The 12,026-nt window shown below is 45.2% G+C and overlaps 1 protein-coding gene across 3 annotated transcripts in view; it reads right to left on the bottom strand.

Annotated features, from left to right (window-relative positions):
- The window catches only part of OVCH2 (ovochymase 2), a 74,809-nt gene that overhangs the window by 30,210 nt on the left and 32,573 nt on the right, over positions 1–12,026 (bottom strand). The window lies entirely within an intron of this gene.

Below are 12,026 nucleotides of genomic sequence, written 5' to 3'. Positions count from 1 at the left end.
GAATCCAAACCCAGATCTAGATCTGTATTTTGCAAATGGTCACTATCTTTATAATAGGTCAAACCCAACCCCTGAACCCAAAAGCCCAGGAACTTTGGGATGTTTGAAATCCAGGTCTGGGTCCATAGTTTAACAGCTTAAGCCCATCTCTAATCCCAGTATTGCAGTGCTGGCCAATGCCTGACTGTCCGTCCTGTCACTTTTCTAGCTGCATATTTTATTTTCAGGTATTATAAACAACTTTGCATTCCATTGTACTTCAAATGCACCAGGGCCTTGCTTCCTCCCTCTCAGATTATCACACAAAGAACACACTTACCAGCAAGAATACGCAAAGAAGGTGGAAAATCCCTATCTTTAGAACTGAATCTTATTCAGTGGAAGTCTAAACACTTTTTTAGTATTACAAAATTTGAAACAACTCTGGTTGTTTTGCAGAACAACAACAAAATACTCCAAACTTTCATTACATAGCCGCTAAAGTCAAGCGGCTATGGGCAATTGCCTTTATTTGATCACTGCTTGAGCAAGCGGTTGTTTCAGTGGCATAAAGATTTGGACCCAAGCAAAGGCAGGGCCCCAATTTACGGACATCAGAGCAGCAGAAAGATCAGAGGCTGTGATTTACCTCCCATTTTATCCCACTAACAGAAAAGGACACTGGGTATGGAGTTTGCTTCACTTCCTATCCAAACACAAATGATTAGGTGGTGAGTATGCTCACCCTTTGGTCTTACTGCCACAGGACAACACACAAAACAAAGACACCCCAAGCCGTTAATTTGCCATCAGTTCCAATGCTGGAGGGTATTTAGGCTGCTACGTGTCTCATGGGAAAGACACTTAAATGAGCAAAACAATGAGTTAAAGCTTTTAAAAGGTCACCTAGTCACACTTGTTAAATTGCTCATGAGAGATCATTGGCAAGAATTGCAAGTTTTAATGGTGAGACAAAATTAACAATTTAATATAGTCTATACAACATATGGCTTCATGGCTTGAAAGGAGGTGGGTTTTTTTGTTAGTTTTTGTTTGTTTGTTTTTGAGAGCACTGGGAGAGCTCTCTCCCAGCGCTCTGCCGCGACTACATAAGCCACGTTAAAGTGTTGCCGCGGCAGCGCTTTAACATTGCTAGTGTAGACTAGCCCTGAGTTACTCCTGATTTGCACCTGTATAATTAAGAGGGGACTCAAGTTTGTCCAAAAGAAATAGCTGCAACAATTACATAACATTTACCAAAGAATATAAAAACGGTTGGTTTTACAGCTTCTGTTGTTGATTACACACAATGAAAAAGGCGCTTAATAAAATAAAAGCACACCTGCGATTTCAATAGGCTAGTTTCCTTTCTTTTAGAGAATACATACCGTACAACATCTGAGAAATGTTGACCTTTCATCCACTTACATAACCAGACAGTCCTTACCATATTTCAGTGATTTGTTTATAGGAGGGGGAAGTCAAGGAAATTCCCCTCTTGAAACTATCCAGTCTTTGGCTGTAAATGTTCAATAACTTTCCAGCCAAGAAATCTACTTTTCCCCTACCTTCCTTATATATTTAGCAGTGGGTTGTGTTATCATTTGCTAAGTATATTTAGACATGCAATTTAACTCCATCCATGGCTTGGAGACATTTACATAACTTAGTCCCCACCTCTAGGAAATTTACAAATAAATCACTGGTCTAGTTATGCTGTTTCAGCCAAGAATATAGGGCCTGATCCAAAGTCAACTGAAGTCACTGGGAGTTGCTTCATTTGGATCTGACCCATAGTTGTGGTCTACAGTTTTCTCTTTACTTTTTTGGGGAGGTTTAGTTTTAATTTATCACACATAACAGACAACTTCAGCCCACAGCAAGTGGGTGCAATTCTCACAGACTTCAGTAGCAATTGCATCCACTTATGCCAGGGCTGAATTTTGTCCACCTCGATTTATATCACTTCTACTGTCACAGAGAAGAGTGGAGGAGACACAGAAATGGAGCTGCAGACTCCATGACACACTTTGTGAGGGACCAGGACTGGGATCCTAAGGTATTGATTGACACTACTAATAATTAAAACAATCATAACAACTGTGACATATTGAAACCATTCTTCACATAGCATATATGGCAGGAGTACTGAAGTACCCTTATTAGTTGGTTGAATAATCTACCAGATAGTGTGCCGTTTGAACTGACTCCAAAGTATGTACAGTAAGTAGCAGAGAGGCTGGTGACATAAGAAAGGAAGTGGCTGAAAATGACCATAAATATATGATCAGTGGTAATTTATAGCAGTGGGTCAAGATCACAGTATACAGGATTAAAATAGAACTTTCTCAAGCCTACCTACTCTAAGCATGCGCCAAAGATTAATTGTAACCTGGAATATCCTCCTACCACATGAGGACAAGAATTGCATAACATCAGAGCGGAATCCATAAATGTTCAAGATTTTCAGATTGTAAGGCTAGCAGGGACTCTTCTGTAGTGTGACCTGTATAATACAGGTGATAGACTTTTACCCAGCAATTCCTGTGCCAAGCCTGGGACTTCTGGTTAAGCTAGAGATATGATAGTTTAGGTTCATAGACAGAGCTGGGTACATATTGCCAGAAGGATTTGGGGACAGTTTTTCAGATGGGAACTGGGAATTTGAACTGAGTATTTGCAATCCTTTTTATTCGTTTTCCACAAACATTCATACCCATGATTTTTAAACTGCAAGGATGTTTCTGGAAAGTGAAAGTCTTGCTGATGCTCAGGCAACTACATATTTGGGCAAAACCTGGTGTCAGAGGTGTTTGTCAAGTGCCACTTTGAAATCTCTTTGATTTCCCTTCGTCTGTTAGTAAGAATTTTAATCATCCAATTAAGAACCACCACCAATGACTTAAATGACCAATAACATGCCACGAACAGCAATAGTTGAAAACTCACTTCAGGCAAATAGTTTCCAAATAACCTGTGAGATGTATGTTCACACAGAGCATCCATTTAACTATTTGAAATCCCCCGCCTTTTGTTTTGATGGGGTCCACTTGTTTCTTCTTTTGATAGAATTGGTAACTACTTTCAGAGGAGGCTGAAAGTCTTTATTTGCTTTAATTAGAGCCCTGTGGAACATACTAGGCATGCTACAGCTTAAATTTCTTAGTTTTGTCAATAACCCATACACACTTACTAAACGGATCCATAACTTTTAACAATGTCTTCCATCTTTAACCTTTACTACTGTTTGCTACTGTTTTCCCCCCCAATTACTACATGTGGCATTCAGAATGGGCATAGATGTTTTAAATGAGTGCTTCTGCAATGAACCACCAAAAAAACCCATGAACCGAACATCTCAGGAACCATAAGGGAAAAGGTCAGCATGCATTTTTTCTTCCTGATTGTTCATATACTAGTATATATTTTCCATCTATTATGTATTATTAACAAAAATTGAGAAACACCGTGGAGACCACATCTTCACAGCTTGCCCTACTGGCCCCCTCTCCTCCCACCCAAGATCACACATGTGATTGCAAAATATCCCTGCTTACAAAGAAAAGTTGAGTGAAATCCTGGCCTCACTGAAGTCAACAGGAATTTTGCCAGTGACTTCAGTGAGGCCAGGTTTCCACCCAAGGTGTTTAGACATTTTAACTTTAACATAATAACCACTGTGTCCTTCTTGAAAGTAATTGATGACTCATACAGTCTCCTTTGGTTCTTCATTTAATCTCTCCCTCCCATCTTCTTTGTTACTCTGTCCTCCCTTATTCCTCTATACAGGCTTCCTGTGCCCCTTCTTTCCCACTCCTCTGTACCTGCTGTCTGGTGCATGTTTTACCTGGCATGTATTACCTTGCCACCTATTCCTCCTCCATATGCAAACTGACTATCTGGCTCCTTTTTCTCATGCTCCCCTTGCACATGCTGTCGGAAGCCTGGTCCCAATTCACCACTGGACACTGCCTCTCCTACAAGAAGTTTGCTCACTAGTAGTTGCTGGCTCCCCTTCCTTTACCACTAGCACTGGTGGTGCTTCTGCTCCCTGAAGCCATGTCTACACTGGAAATACCTGGATACTAACACCAGCCTAGGGGCCAAGAGGGGCTCCTTGCTGTGTCTTCTGCTTTGTACACAACAATAATATGAAGGAACCACACACACAAGTGGGGTCCAAATTGGTATGTTTACTGAATATACACAAGATGTAAGGTTCAGCTACATATGCATACCGCTATTCTGACAGGGCTCTGGAGACTCCTAAAATATAGAACACTGAGTGTCACTAGGGCTCAAACACTATTTCAAGGGATACTACCCTATTCCTATTCACCAACTCCTCTTTCTGACCATAGCAACAGGCTCTAAAACAGGCAGTAGGCTGGCTCCTTCTGGTTTTTCCTCAGATTGATTGCTTACTCACAGTGAAGAGCTTAGAGGAGGGGTTCTCAAACTGGGGATTGGAATCCCTCAGGGGGTCACGAGGTTATTACATGGGGGGTCACGAGCTGTCAGCCTCCACCCCAAACCCTGCTTTGCCTCCAGCATTTATATTGGTTTTAAATATATAAAAACATGTTTTTAATTTATGGGGGAGGGCACACTCCGAGACTTGCTATGTGAAAGGGGTCACCAGTACAAAAGTTTGAGACCCACTAGCTTAGAGCCTTTAAGAAGAACCTGGAAACAAGAAGCTGGTGCTAGCACCGTGTGAGCTGCCTGCTCTCTGCAGATTCCCTGGCAAGTGCTCCTCAGTTTGAGAATCACTGCAAGAGAGCATTTAGCTATTGAAATGTGTGTGTAGAACTTTATCTTTGATCTGAAATAGTTCACTCTACCTTATCTAATGTGGGGTACATGAAGTGGAATGCAGAACAAGATCTGAGAGTACTGCATTGTGGTGAAATGACAGAACATTTCCATTCATCTGTTCCTATTTATAACAATAATGTGCTTTTCACCTGGGTCTATTGTACCAAATTTCTTAAAGAAACTCACACTGCAGGAAATAAGTTTCTTATGGAGGGAGTGTTGCCTAGTGATCAGAAAGTGATCAGAACTGGGAGCCAAGTATTATGTGGCTCTGGGCAAATTGTAGCATTTGTATGCCTCAATTTAATCCTCTGGAATATGGGAACAACACCACTGACCAGCCTCACAGGAGCTGAGGGGGAAGAGCGGGGGCACATAATCCCACATGCCCCTCCACCCCACCCCATTTTTCCACCCCATGGCTTTACACTCTGGGTGGCTGCCCCACTCACCCGCCCTGGTTACAGCCCTGACACCCATGTTACACAGGTGTAGTTGACTATACAAGGTAGCACAGAATCAGGCCTCATGTTTCTAGTTAGTTTATCTGCAGTTTTGCATTAAGTTAATTGCTGTCTCATATTTCACACATTTATAATTCTCTGAGCTCTGCAGTGCTCATCATCCTACACATACAGAAGAGTCTGAAACTGCTTTGCCAGTTACAGTAGTAAGTCAAGAAAGCTGAATAACATTTTTCTATCTCTTTTTACACTTATTTCACACCATATTCTTGACAGGGAAAAATCACTGCTATAATTTCACTGGTTTAGCAGAACAGACATCTATCAGCCAAGCTTAGTAGAAAAAATACGTTAGCTTCATGGACAGCGTGTACCACAATACTTCTGAATGTGAGAATCACAGAGCTATGACATTTCCATTATAAACACATAAAGAGGGCAGTTTTCTAAGGCAACTGGACAGTGAACTATCCCTGCCAAAAACAGCTTTTACTCAGTTTTCTAGACATATGTTTCTCCACTTACCCTCTTGATGGCTCTCATGAGAAGGATTCTGAGGAAAGAATATTGCTGATCTCTATAAATGTTTCATCCAGATCATGCACATTTTCTGTGCTGTAGACATTTTCTCTCAGGGCCTAATCCTGTGAGAGGCCAAGTGCACTCAGGGATTCAAAGGTTCCCAGCACCTTGCATGATCAAACCCTTCTCTGATAGCAAGGAAGACCAAAATGAATTTCTTTTCGAAATACTGACTTGAGAAGAAATATTACATTACATGCTCTCAATTACTTGTTTCTTCTCCTGGTTTTGTAACATCAAGGGAGGATCAGCAAGTCATTCTTTTGTGCAATTTTATGAGAGACAGGCAAAGGAAGACCATGGAACATGTTCTCCTCTTGAGCACTTCCTCCTAGGACTGTTCTAAGAGGATAGTCTACCTGTGATTTCATTGTTCACAACTTTGGATTGTGCCAGCACATTTATTTCTACTGAGGTGCAAAATTCCAAATACGAGCAATTTCTACTGATGCACAAATCTGCTTAGATGACATTTATATAATACACCCCACATAAATTGCACATGCCTCCATCTAGCCAAATCAATGGGTGATACATTCATGGTTCTAAATAAAAATCTAACAATGTGATTATTTTGATTGTCATGATTTTTCATACTCCATGCTGAAAGTGTTTAGATACATTAAACTAAATTCTAGACTGGGGGAAGGAATCTACAATCCTAAACTGCTGAGTAATATACTCGTAATAGCAGATGTTCTCTATACTCTGCCTCAGGCAGACACAGCAGCCAGTTAAACTATTGCATTTTTTCTTGGAAAGGTACTGAAACTGTCTGTGCAAACAACTATGCTGCTGCTCTCGTGCAAATGATACTTGTACCCAGTAGCATGATACCAGCCTCCATGCCCACACATCAGCAAGCTGATACACATGGACTGTACTCCAGGTGTACAATGAGGTCTTGGTATCAAAAGACCCAATTATTTTGTTTTTGCACAATCCATTTATAAATATGTCACTGCTGGCAGCCTCATACCGAGATCCAGGTGGGATAGAGTCCAAACAGCCCTATCACAGCAACTGGACCTATCAAACTGGCTCAGGATTCCAGAGTGAGGAAGTGTTAAACCAATCAGTGCATTCTCTCCTAGGCAGTCAACAGTGAATCATTTTAGCCTTGGCAGGAAACTGGCATGCAACCAGGGACTATTTGCTCTTGGCTATGTTTGGTCTCCATCGCCAAATAACTCTTACCATCTAGGACCACTGCTAAAAGGCAATCAGTAGACGGAAGAATCAGACAACAGCCACAATGGTCAAAGATCATCATCTTTTGGGATTACTGTAGGTTTTCAGCCATTAGCTGAGGTAAAGTTTTGCAGAGGCTAGAAGGGCTGATGCAAGATAGTTACCACAATGTCCACAGGGAAAAAGAGATACAGAGAATAGTTCAGTGCAATATTAAAAGCTGAGTATTATGATCATTGTGTTGCCCCTTTTCGACTAACAGCTACTCAACGTTCAGGGCCTGAGAATGTTTCAGTTGGAAGTGTAAATTGATGGAGTCTGGTATTGGCTTTGATGCAATCTTGTTTATTTACAAGAAATGCACAAAGTTCTGCTTCAGCCAACAAACCCAGAAGCTTTCTCTAGCTTTTTTCAGGGTCATTGTGCCCACAGGCTACTGCTTGGCCTTATTCTCTCTCTTCTCAGTTTTTGAGAGTGCTGCCCTTTCTCTCTCCCAACCCCCCTACTCCAATAACCCTTCTATCCACTCAGTCCAAAGCCCCTGCTTTTTTTTGGGGGGGGGGTTCTTGACTCATCCTGAAAGTTATGTTACAGAGTCTGTCCTCACCCAGTCTCAAAAATGTTTGTGATCAATGTAGTCACCCATCTCTCTCAGCATGACAATACTATTATTATTATTATTTTTATTGCACTAGGACTCCAAATAGTCATTTAAATCTTACATATCACTTTTCAACCATAAATCTCAAAGCACTTTACAAAGGTCAGTAGCGCTATCCCAATATTACAGACAGGGAAATTGAGGCACAGAGTGGTGCTGTGAATTGTCCAAGGTCACCCAGCAAGTCAATGGCAAAACAAGGAACAGAATCCAAGGTCAGCTCTCAGTCAAGCACCTTATCTACTGAGCCACATCACTAGGTGTTTTCCAAACACAGACGTAGACACTCCCACCACCAAAAGAGCACACCGTCTAAGGGCATGGCTACACATGCAGATGTAGAGCGCTCTGAGTTAAACCAGCCTTTGGAGAGCGCAGTTGGGGAAGCTCTGCGGTCTGTCCACACAGAGCTGCAAGCGCACTGGCATGGCCACGTTTGCGGCACTTGCAGCGGCATTGGGAGTGGTGCACTATGGGCAACTATCCCACAGAGCCCCTCTTCCCATTCTGGTGCTGTGGCTTGTGGAAAGGAGGCGGCAGGGGCCGGGGCATTCTGGGTCCTGTCCCAATGCTCCGTAGTACATCGGTTCTCATCCCAGCAATCCCTGTGCTTCCGTCCACATTTGGTGCCATCTTTCAACGGGTTTTGTACTGTGCGCTCTGTCTTCCCTTTTGTTCTGTGGGAATGGAGCCCGAACTGCTGAGGAATATGCTGACGACTCTCACCAGCACATCACGTTTGGCAGTCGAGTTACTCCTTAACATCCAAACTGACAGTGAGGACTCAGACGATGATATTGACGCGAGTAACGCATATGACACGAGACTGCTTGTGCCATTCACGCAGATGCTCACCCCAGTGGAACGCCACTTATGGGCTCGAGCAACAAGCACTGAGTGGTGGGATCTCATAGTCATGCAAGTCTGGGATATCGAGCAGTGGTTGCAGAACTTTCGGATGAGAAAAGCCACTTTCATGGGACTGTGTGAGGAGCTCGCCCCCACTCTTCAGCGCAAGGACATGAGACTGAGAGCTACCCTGACAGTGGAGAAGCAGGTGGCTATTGCAATCTGGAACCTGGCAACTCCAGACAGCTATTTCGATCGGTCGCTAACCAGTTTGGAGTGTGTGACAAAGTTCCTGCTCTACCTTGGTGGGTCTTGCGCTTATTGGCGGATTTGCTCGCCTTGGAGCTTCACGGCAGCCCTCAGCTTGGCCGTTTTTCTGAATTCACAGTCCAGGTCTACTCCTCCTGTGTCTGACCAGGAGTTCGGAGGATTTGGGGGGAACCCGGGCCCACCCTCTACTCAGAGTTCCAGCCCAGGGCCCTGTGTAATGCAGCTGTCTAGAGTGCCTCCTGGAACAGCTGTGTGACAGCTACAACTCCCTGGGCTACTTCCCCATGGCCTCCTCCCAACACCTTCTTTATCCTCACCATCGGACCTTCCTCCTAGTGTCTGATAATGCTTGTACACCTCAGTCCTCCAACAGTCCACGTTCTCACTCTCAGTTCCTAGTGCCTCTTGCTCCCAGCTCCTCACACGCACACCACAAACTGAAGTGAGCTCCTTTTTAAAACCCAGGTGCCCTGATTAGCCTGCCTTAATTGATTCTAGCAGCTTCTTGATTGGCTGCAGGTGTTCTAATCATCCTGTCAATTGTCTCCAGAAGGTTCCTGATTGTTCTGGAACACAGTGGCTCTCCCAAACAATCTGCGCAAGCACATTGCCCAAGTTCTGGATGAGATCTTTCAGGAGATCACTGAGGCTGATTACCACGATGTGAGAGAGCATATCAATGCCCTATTTCGCATCTAGGCATGCATGCAACCCTAACCCTCCTTGCCCCAAGAGCCCACATCGAGTAACTTCCTTCCCAAAACAAAACCTGCTTACAGGGAACCTCCTCCGGCGTTTGTCCTCCCCCAAGCACCTGCTGCCGTGACTGGCTACCTTCCTCCTGGCTTGAGATCAGCTCCTGGATGCATGCATCTAGGGATTCTGGGGTATCTTCCTCCTCCTCAGTACCCTCGCTCCCGCTTTCCTCCTCTTCCTCCTGTCTTGATGAACTGGCCTCTGAAGTGTCCGTGGTGGTCCTCGGAGTGGAGGTGGGGTCGTGCCCAAGTATCATGTCCAGCTCTTTGTAGAAACAGCAGGTCGCTGGGGCAGCACTGGAGCGGCCATTTGCCTGGCAGGTTTTGTGGTAGGTATTCCTCAGCTCCTTCACTTTAACCCTGCACTGCACCCCAGTCGTGGCCCCTTTCCATCATGTCCCTTGATATCTGCCCGAAGGTATCAGAATTCCTACAGCTGGGACTGGACAACTTCCTCCCCACAAACACTGATGAAGTCCAGCACCTCACCATTGCTCCATATTGGGGACTGCCTGGCGTGTGGAGGCGTGGTCACCTGGAAAGATGCGCTGAGAGCACTCCATGCCTGGCTGAGCAAACAAGAAGGGGATTTTCAAAATTCCCAGAGAATTTAAAGGGCAGGTCTGACAGTTGGTCACCTGAGGGCAGGGCAGTAGAGTTCAAAAAATGATGACCAGAGTGCTAGAATACGCATTGTGGGACACTTCCGGAGGCTGATCAGAGCACATTAACAGACCAGGGCATCCACACTAGCGCTGCGGCGCCCAGCGGGGGCGCATCAAGCATTATTCCACTTGCCGAGGTGGATTACCAGGAGCGCTCTAGCCACGGAGTCTGGGCACTCTCCATGCCTTGCCAGTGTGGATGTGTCGTGAGTTAGGGCGCCCGGGGCTGCTTTAATGCGCTCTAACTCACAAGTGTAGCCAAGCCCTAAGAAACAAACAGGAGAAGACTAAGACACACAGGCAGGAGGAGCAGGGTGAAGGTGCAGACAGTATTTGTTAGCTCCAGATTTGTTTTTTTTTAAATAAAAAATTGATGCTGGAAGTGATGGTGTCAGTATTTCTCTGGTTTGTTTATGGGTGGGGGAGGGGGGACAACAGGGGAGAGAAAGATGGGAGGAGGGAGGGAAAGAGGCAGCACGGGGACAGGAGGGAAGGACAGGCATTGAGACTGGACCAAAGTTTATAGTAAAATAGAATGCATCAATGTTCAAATATCTAGAGTGATACTCCTACACTAGATGTCACTGCTACTAAATGGGGGCTATTAAGGGCTGGAACCTTTCAATGACTGCCATGTTGCACGCAGGGGAAGGTGGAAGCCTGTTGGAGGAATGGTGCAATTTCTGGTGCCAGGAGAATGGGAATGGCAGAGGCTGTGATGGTGGCTGCTGCCTGTCTAGATGCCCATGGAACTTGGAAGGGGTGGGTGTCCAGGAGGAGGAGGAGGAGACTGGAAAGGCCCTGTACTCACGCCTACACACTGCTCCTGTAGCTGCCATGATTTCTCTGGCCACCAAGGAAGATAGGAGTAATAACTTATCTTGCAGCCACCTCATTGTTTCTAAGTGCATGTAACGGGGTAAAAGTATTCAGACCCTTGACACAGCACAGCACTATTAGTACCAGTTTTAGAGTAAACTGCATAACTGTGACATTACAACAGACCCTCCCCTCACACTCACAATAACTGGCCTTCCTGGCTACTGAAAACGTGGTGCAGGATTTGGAGATCATTAGAGGGCACAAACTCCAAAGCAGAGAGGCCCTCCCATAGCAATGCTTTGCTGTCCCTCCCTGTCCCCTGGGAACAGTCAACCAGTGCAGTCCAATGGATTGCAGCTGCCACCAGCGGGGATAGCGAGAGGTGGTTTCAAAGGTAACTAGACCCTAAATCAGGGATCAGCAACCTTTGGCACACAAGGCCGGTTTGTTTACCTGCCGCGTCCGCAGGTTCAGCCAATTGTGGCTCCCACTGGCTGCGGTTTGCCACTCCAGGCCACTGGGGGCTTCAGGAAGCGGCGCGGGCCGAGGGATGTACTGGCTGCCGCTTCCTGCTGCCCCGTTGGCCTGGAGTGGTGAATTGCAGCCAGTGGGCGCCGCGATCGGCTAAACCTGCGGACGCAGCAAGTAAACAATCCAGCCCGGCCCACTAGGCGGCTTACCCTGGCAGGCAACATGCCAAAGGTTGCTGATCCCTGCCCTAAATCATTTAGGTCAGTGGTTCTCAAACTTTTTTTCACAGACCACTTGAAAATTGCTGAGGGTCTTGGCAAACCACTTAATGATCTTTCCAAACGTTGTTTGTACAGTTAGCTATCGTAAAGTGCTTTGGATAAAAGTGCTGTATAAAAAAACCTTTTTTTTGTTCTACAAATAAAGCCACACAACTCATATTTCTAATGCAATGGATGTGCCCTCTTCCCCCGCTGCGGCAGCTCCCGAGCCGGGGCTG

This window comes from Lepidochelys kempii, chromosome 6 (genome assembly GCF_965140265.1).
Source record: "Lepidochelys kempii isolate rLepKem1 chromosome 6, rLepKem1.hap2, whole genome shotgun sequence".
NCBI lineage: Eukaryota > Metazoa > Chordata > Testudines > Cheloniidae > Lepidochelys > Lepidochelys kempii.
The sequence above is the reverse complement of the archived record's forward strand: the minus strand, read 5'-3'. Positions and strand labels throughout refer to the sequence as shown.